Genomic DNA, 9015 nt, shown 5'->3' with positions numbered 1-9015 from the left:
TTGGTTTAAACAAGCAGGACACAGTGTATGAAATCTCTTGATCTGCAAGGATTCAGTGCCCCAAATAACTTTCAGTGGAATGGTTCTTTCACTGGAATGGTTTCATGGCAATACATGTAATCTTGCTCTAAAAAGAGTCAGAGGAATACATGGCTTCCTGCAGTGTAACAAAAACCATTGGCAATTTACGCAGGCTATTGTACATAAAATTAGCAGATGAATCAGATCTTCTGTTGATGTCAAAATAAATCAATCTAAAATGAACTACCCTAAGATGCAAGCACAAGGAGTCTCACAGTGTTCCCAGTGAGTGAAATTATACAATTCACATTGTTCAGTTGATTGATGAACGTAGCGGTACACACAGCGATGAAAACAAAACATACTGTGGTAATTATCTGTCTTGATGAGATCTTGATTAAGGAAGGAAGCACAGGTACTGAAGTCATCTATAAGCTGTTCAATCATCTATATGCTGTTCAATCATCTCGAAGCTGTTCAATTATCTAGAAGCTGTTCAATCATCTAGAAGCTGTTCAATCATCTAGAAGCTGTTCAATCATCTAGAAGCTTTTCAATTATCTAGAAGCTGTTCAATCATCTAGAAGCTGTTCAATTATCTAGAAGCTGTTCAATTATCTAGAAGCTGTTTGATCATCTAGAAGCTGTTCAATTATCCAGAAGCTGTTCAATCATCTAGAAGCTGTTCAACTGCCTTAATGTTCTATGGACTTGAAAAAGAACATGGCATGAAAATGTCATTCAATGAAATGCCTAGAACGTATGGTACCTGTGCTGCTTCGGCTTGCAATCTCTCAGCTGTCTCCATTTCCCCACTGTATATGGTTCCATCTACATCCTTGATCTCTGACATGCATTTCTTTGACCGTTTTGCTCTAAGTAGGTTAGTCAGTGGCCAGGGCCGGACTGACTACCGGGCGTTTTGGAATTCTGCCGAGCAGCGGGCTGATTTCACTGCGGTGGGGGCTGATTTAGTTCATGGAGACCTGCGTGTACTTCGAAATAACTAAAGCAAAACAAATTTCGTTCAGTACACGCAGCTCTCCATCAACGAAATCAGCCCCCATCTCAGCAGCATTCCAAAACGCCCGGTAGTCAGTCCGGCCCTGCCAGTGGCATGCCCACTGTGTTACCACCGGGGACATCATGTGCTTTGCTCTATCTTTCCCTCTAGTCCTAATCTGCTCACCGATTGATATCACCCCTCTCCATAACTTTTGGGATTTAACACATTTATGTTCTCCCTACGCTTATTTCTCTCCTAAACTGATGAAGTAGCAATTCAATAGATTTTGTTCAGGCCCGTTGCTTGCACTTTAAACTAGCCCTCCAGCACGGTTTTCAGTACTTCTGAAATCGTTGTGGTGCTTATGTGTCCCATATTATTAGATGCAAGTTAGTTGTTAATGCTTTGTCGAATACTGGTAGCACCATCGGGTAACTAAAAAGGACAATATTTAGCCACCAAATGCCAGCTCTTTTCCCCGCTCTGGGTTGTAGAAGTCAAGCTCCCCCACTACGTAGAGAAGGTCTTTGGGGTATGAAGTGGCCCTTTCAGAGGGGATTTAAAGGTTTGTAGAGTGGAAGGCTGGACTGCATTGTCTGGCTTCCTCAATGTAGGTGCACGTTTTAATGGCTAGGGCACGCAGTGTGCATACTAAGATCTGAAGATCCTTTCTCAAAATTGAAAAGGAAATCTCATGAGAACTTGCAGGGACGGGCGCCATCTTGGATGTGGCTTGACTATCTAAGACATGCCCCAAGGGCAAGTCCTCGCTTGTTATCAAGGTTTCTACTCCGCGGGGGAGCTCATCTGGGGTTCTGTCTCCTAATTTATATTTCTAGTAATTGCTTGCCTATTCCCTAGGTCTAGAGGTTTTTAGGAGCCATCGTTCTGGATCCAGCAGTCTGTTGATGGGGAAGAAAAAACATATTAGTAAGATCTAAATTCACAAAGAAGAGAAACTTGTAAAGCATCTCGAAGTCTTCTGCAAGCCTATCCTGTCCAGCACGGTGCAGTTGCACTCAGAGAGAAGAACGAAAATTATTAGTATCTCCATTGAAAGACTCTGAATGCTTGCGCAATCGAAAGTGCGCACTACGTTGCAATTTTAAACCATATTTGAAAATTTCGTTGAAGGGGAACAAAGATAGTTTATCAATCTCTTCTCAGGGCATTCCAGTTTGGCACTACCTCTAGGTGGGGTCAGGTGTAGCGCTCTAGGTTTAGAGACTAGTCTGAGACCTTTAGTTGTGCAGCAACATTTAGGGGATATTGTCACAGCGGTGACGACGAACAGACAAAAAGTTGGATTTGAAAAATGGAGAGGAATTTTGGTGCCATTAACCAGGAAGGAGACACAAGCACTGTGCAGCAGTTAACAGGTAAAGAAAAGGAGCGTCAGTGGTACCAGTAACTTGGTAGTAATAGGACAGCTAATGTGAAGTTTTTTTCTGTTCTAGTGCAAAGAAACAGAAATGTTTTACCCAGTGATAATGAGGAACAGGCAAGAGTTCAGTACGGTGGTACAAAGGGAGGAAAAAAACTAGTAGGAGAGTCGAAGAGAGGCAGAGGTGTGTTGTAGGCTAACCTGCTCTGGGCTTTAATTCCAGCTCAATAAACAGCGGTCCTCACAGTAATAAGAGGAAGATATGGGACGTTGGAAGCAGCACCAGAGGACACACATCCCAGTGATGAGCCGGAGACTCTCTCATCTCTTCTCTTCTCCCATCTCACTTCCCTTTCCCCTGTCTTGCTGATCAATTCCCTCGTGCAACATCACTTCGAGAAAGGAATTGGGAACGTCATGGATTCACAGAGTGTTTCCTTGATGGACTTAGCAAATATGTTCAGAATGTTACAAGACAACAGGGCTTTCTGACATGAAGTCATACATTTCCAGGCCAAGTCCAATATTGCTTCCAGCAACATTTGTGGGCCCTGTGCCTAGTGTTCAGTTATAACAGAATAATGAGGGGACTGGGAGCGCGTCTAGGTCCAGCATACAAGCTCCCTAAATGTACATGTATACAAATGGAGTGTGCAATTTCTAAAAAAATTAGAAAAGGAAACAGAAAAGCCAGTAGGTAGAGAGCGGTCTGAGACGCAGGTCGGGGGGAGCTGATTGCTCAGTCAGAAGCAAGAGCCCTCACACACTCAGATAGGTGCCATGCTTCATCATCGGGCCGCTCGTCACTGGGGCGCTGCAATGCCCAATGGGCCCCTTGAGGGGGCTTTTTGCTGAAGGTCTTTCAAAATAAGAGGCTGGGATGAAACGTAGGTGAAGGTGCTGTGTGTGTAGATTGGTATAAGTGGAGTATAAAAATAACTAAGAGAGACCCGGAAAGTTTTAATACGTGGGACCTCTTGTTATAAATAAAAACAAAGGGTGGCTGTGTTGGAGACTGATCCTGTAGAGCTCACAGGAATGTGAGAATGTCAGTCAACATGTTTTTTGCCATGTGAAATCCCTCAGGATCTAGGCACTTCATCAGGACCATGTAACCTAATCTACCAATGATTGGGGTTATAGTAGTGGTAATTAGCTACAATACCCAATTTCAAAAGTAACCCTCAAAATGTATGGTATAACTTATGATATCTAAAACCCGACCTGCAATGGAAAAGAGCCACAGAGAATGAGAATTAAAATCAAGGAGGGTAGTCAGTAGGTTATACCCCATTGTCACATAGCAATGCATTAGGCAATTGTAGAAAAGTCTGGGATGCACAAATGCAGTAAAGTCCCACATGAGCAGTCAAACTTACCCAATTTGAGTACGAAAATGGCCTCTTAGGTGATGGCAGAGACCGCGCTAGCTGCGGAGTGAAACTAGTAAAGAGAAGTAACAGTCAGCATTGGAACAGTGGAGAAAGGTCCATAAAGTAGGAACTTTTCAAAATACTTATGCCGTCCAGCACGCTAGGAATGTTGTGACCAAGGGGCGTAACACAGGCCCCCGCATCCCCCGCAGTGCGGGGGGGCCCGAGCTGCAGGGGGCCCCTCAGCACTGTACTCACACCAGAGAGCTCTGGATTAAATCTGGAGCGGGGGCCCCTTTGTGTACCTTGCAGGGGGGGCCCCTTCAACTTTCGTTACGCCACTGCTGCGACCTACCCATCTCTGCCAACCTGGCGGTCCTAAGGGAGCAGAGGTAGGGGTATATATGCTGCTGCAACTGATAATTATCACTCACTGGGGTGATGAAGAGACACAGATCACTTTTGGTGTCGAGCTAGGGCCAGATGTACAACCAAGAAAATTGTGCATCGCAAATTGCGACTCTTTTGCGAGTCGCAATTTGCGAGGCGTAATATCCGATGTACAACAGTGTATTTCACACTGTTTGCGATTCTCAATGGGGTCGCAAATTGCGAGGCTCATTAATATTAATGAGCCTCTCTCAATTTGTGAGCGCATTGGGAATCACAGTCCTCCCAGGGATGGTGGCCTGCTGGGCTCAGCAGACCCGCATATCTGGGACTGCTTTTTAATAAAGCAGCTTTTTTTTTAAATGCACTTCATTTTCCTTAAAAGAAAACAGGATGCATTTAAAAAAGAAAAATGAAACCTTTCAGTTTCATTTTTTTAAGGGCAGGCAGTGGTCTCTGGGACCACTGCCTGATCTTAAAAAATATTTTCCAGCATACTCACAAAGGGTAAGGGGTCCCCTGGTGACCCCTTCCCCTTTGCGAGTGGTTTACTACCTACTTGAAGTAGGCGCTAATGCGGTCGCAAAACATTAGTACATAGCATGTTGACTCGCTATTAGGAAGGGATGCCCCTTCCTAATAGTGAGAATCGCAAATGCTACCTTGCGAGTCAGGGACTCACAAAATAGCATTTGTACATGCTATTACCCTTTTTTGCGGCCGCAAACGGGAGGTTCTCCCGTTTGCGGCCACAAAAAAGGGTCGTACATCTGGCCCCTAGAACGTAAATCTCATGCTCGATGTTCCAAGTATGCCGCCATCTTGGGGAAGGATGCAAGTGAAATTTCAAAATGACTCTTATTAATAAAATGAATGGAGTTCCCACTCAGGGGTTAGCAGGTGTTGTGTGTACTCTCAGTCTCCCGCTCCCGGCCGGCCACTGGAATAGAAAGCTGGTTGGGCGGGACACGACTGTTCTATTCTCAGACCAGGTAGTGGTTGGAAATAACCACAAGTGTGACATACAATGCGCTTCAAAACTTCCTAAACCTATATATTGTATACCCTATTGCAATATGTCATGAATTATTGATTGCTTCCTGAAGTAATTAAAGGAACATTATGGAAACCCTGGACAGATTGATACTGTCCTTACAGTGTTTTTTTGTGTGTAACCAACATCCAAATTGTTCCCCAAATTTCTCCACAAGCTGCTTTGGTCCATATTTGAGGCTGGATTGCCCTCACCACATTTTCTCCCTCTAATCTGATTTTGGGTTGAACTCCTAGCCTTCAACTGTGTCAACATCACAAAATACATGTGCCATTCCTGATTCACTTCAGGCAAGTGAGCGACATAGTGGATAGCACTTACTTTCCTACACGTATGTTTGGTAAAATTAGTTTGACTCTACAGTCTAGGTAAGAAAATGAAGAAGCATCAGGGACAACGATGACCCCAATGTTTTTACAAGCCCATCAATGACAGCTCTAGTGACCTTGGTAATGACAGCCAACCTGTTGGCTGCCATGGCAGGTATTTTGTTCCCAATGTCAGGCACAAAGCAGACATTTCCTATTTTGCATTTCTGCCCAGCCCCAACTGCCGGTCTTAAATGAGGAAACAGGGATAAAAACCAACAGGGCTGGCTCAGCCATTCATCATCATGAAGTTTACAGATTTCACACCTATTGAATTGGCTACGGCACCCAATATGTAAGGGTTGTTTGCCTGAATATCATATGTAGGAATTCCGTTGGACATATCTATTGGGTGCTGAATATCATTCACAAAATTATCGCCCTATAGGGTGTAGATTTTGACCTAAAGCTCAACGGGTCAAAAACAGAGATCCTGCTCCTCGGCCACAAATCCTCGAGTCTTCCACCTGACATCTGGCCCGCCCGTATGGGTGACCCCCCCTCCCCCAAAACAGAGGTCAAGAGTCTAGGAGTGTGGCTTGAGACAGATCTCACCTTTAGGACTCAGGCTAGGAAAACCCCCGGCATCTGCTATGGGCTTCTGAGATCATGCAGAAAGGTACTTCCCCTACTACCATTCCAGTCTCGCCTCCTGCTAATTCAAGGTCTAGTGCTAGCAAGGCTAGACTACAGCAACGCCATTTACCTCGGCGCACCGGAAGCCACCTACCAGATCTTACAAAAAACCCAAAATGCCGCAGCCCGCCTGCTCACAAACACCCCATCAAGAACATCGGCCAAACCAGCGTTGAGAAAACTCCATTGGCTCCCCGTGAGGGAAAGAGTCGCATTCAAGGCCCTCTGCCTGGCCCACAAGACCCTGCACAACGCTGGCCCCCCCATTCTGAGCACATGGATCACCCCATACAGACCACCGAGAGCGCTCCGGTCTGAACAGGGAAACCTTATCGTGGTCCCTAGGGTGAAGAAAACCCGCTTTGGCGGCCGCAGATTCTCGGTAAACACGGCCAGAAAATGGAACGCACTTCCCCCGAACCTTAGAGCGGAACCAAACCTTCTAAGATTTAGGAAATCCCTCAAAACCCTCCTCTTTCCCTGATTTACCTGAAATCTCCCTTGCCCCCCCCTTTAGGAGTTCGAGGTTTCAGCGCTGGGATACTCGAGGGTGACTACGCGCTCTATAAAAACCTAAAAATAAATAAATAAATAAATAAATTTTCTATAATTAATTCCAATACTTTTGTGGATGAAATTTAGAACACAAGTTTATGTCAAACGATGTTGTGGCAATGATATTCTAGCACCACACCTATGTAATAGCAGACAAAAAGAATTAGCTGGCAACGTCTGCTATAAAAATATTAAACAATAGAATGATTACCTGTTAGTACATCATGTACTTTTTAAAAAAAAAAATCCAATCATGTAACAAACTACAGTGATCCCAAAACTAGAAATAACATTTTAATTTTTTTGTAATTTTTTTAGTACACTTCAGGTATTTTACAAAGAGCCACGGTTGGCTTATAATGTTGTTCCATTGAAATGGTACATGTATAGTACACAGTCTGCCATTAGTATGACATCATAGAACTTTTGGGAAGTCCAGGTATGACTTTCCAAATATTTTAGTGATTGAGGAGGGCTGTAGTAAATTGATTACACAGTTCCTTGGATGGTAGTGCTTTTCATTGCCTATCAAATGCATATGTGTGTTTGGCAACTGATGGTAGCGATTATTTCTGGAAGCTTTAACAATGATTTGCATAAACTGGAATGTTATTTTGTTTGGTGGATGCAGGACATAAGTACATGTAATGCACACAGGGTATCTGCCCATTTGTCGTGGGCGTCCTGAATCCGCCAAACTCTAAATAATCCCATGGTCTATATTGGGTTTATGTCCTGAGCTCTGTCTTCGTTTGTGCTGTTTTAAGAAGATGTGTGACATGACTAGGTGGGCAGTGCTGTTGTGAGCATGTCAACACCCAACTATAAGCAGGCCTGGTTCCTCAGTTGGCCTAATGTATCCATTTCAGTGATCTGTGTTTGATTCCATGGCAACATGTTGGATTCCGTGTGGCTACGCCCTTCATTTCATCCTCCTGAAATTGCTATAATGCATATCAATGAACTAGGTAACCAACATCTATTGCCAGTGCTGAGACACCGTTCTGGTGATCCTGTGCTTTACAAATATGTAAAAAAGGTGCACCCAGCCCAATGCCGGAAAATGCACCGTATTATGATGAAGGCGCCGCCCTCAGGACAGCTGAGAACTCGCGGTGCCCTGGGGCAGCGCATTCATGTGAAAAATGGAGCAGCTTCTTTAAAGCCGCTCCGTGTTTCCACAGTGCAGGCGGCAACCCGCCAGCACTTTTTAAGGGGATTAGAAATCCCCTTGTAGGCGATCACCCTGAAGGCTGCTCCAAGGGGGCACACTGTCAGTGCACCTCCTGAGAGCTTCTCTGCCTCTGCGCCTGCATCTGTAATACGGCGCGGGTGCAGAGGCAAAGGGATTTCCTAATATGCATGGGGCACGCCCCCATGCAAACGAGGGAACGCCCTCTGAAGATATGTGCTTTATGTGCGCCTGCGCTATCGGCATTACACAAGGGGCTGGCCAAGTGTCTGCGGACCCTTCTGTAATACTAGAGTGCCCTGGGGGCTCGCAAAGCGGGGGCAAACATCCGTTGAGCCCTCGGGGCACTTTGTGTAATGCAGCTCCTGAACTGTTTTAAAAAGGTGTGCAGACTATTGTTCAATGTGTTGCGATGAAAATGTGTAAGGTAATTCTAGGGCTTAGCATGGTTGTGAGTGTGGTGACACACAAGTATACAATGTATCTGCATTATGTTGGTTGTGGCTATGTGGCTTTTGGAAGGATGAAAGGGAAAGGCTAATGGCACTCTTCTAGGATTCAAGCCTGTGAGCTGTAAAATTCTGGGAAGGGTCTCAGACAGTTTCTCTTTGCAGGCAATTCTGCAAAACTGCCTTATTTGGCAGGTTTAGCCTGTGGGGAAGGAAGTGGTGACAAGAGTGATTCAAGTGGAGGCTGGTAGGGTGATTTGTGAGTGGATCCCTGGCATTCATGGACAGTACCCCTTTGCGGTCCCACCATCTTCAGATGAAGGTGGTATCCTTCAAAATGAACAAACAAGCAAAACCACAACTCATCAGGCAGGGTGGCATCACCCATTTCATGCTGCAAATAGACTGTAAAGCTTGTAGCATAAAATGGGGAAATAGAGGAATTAAACCCAAGTCAGCCATTAATATGCCTAAAACAAGTTGCCAGTACCAACCTAGTTGTGCGTGACTGCATTTGTGTGTATTAGGACACACTGGATGGAATCCTTCTCACCTCATGGGGACAATACATAAAATGTGTTCTAAGC

Source organism: Triturus cristatus, chromosome 2_1 (assembly GCF_964204655.1).
Source record: "Triturus cristatus chromosome 2_1, aTriCri1.1, whole genome shotgun sequence".
In the NCBI taxonomy this organism is placed as follows: Eukaryota; Metazoa; Chordata; class Amphibia; order Caudata; family Salamandridae; genus Triturus; species Triturus cristatus.
The sequence above is the reverse complement of the archived record's forward strand: the minus strand, read 5'-3'. Positions refer to the sequence as shown.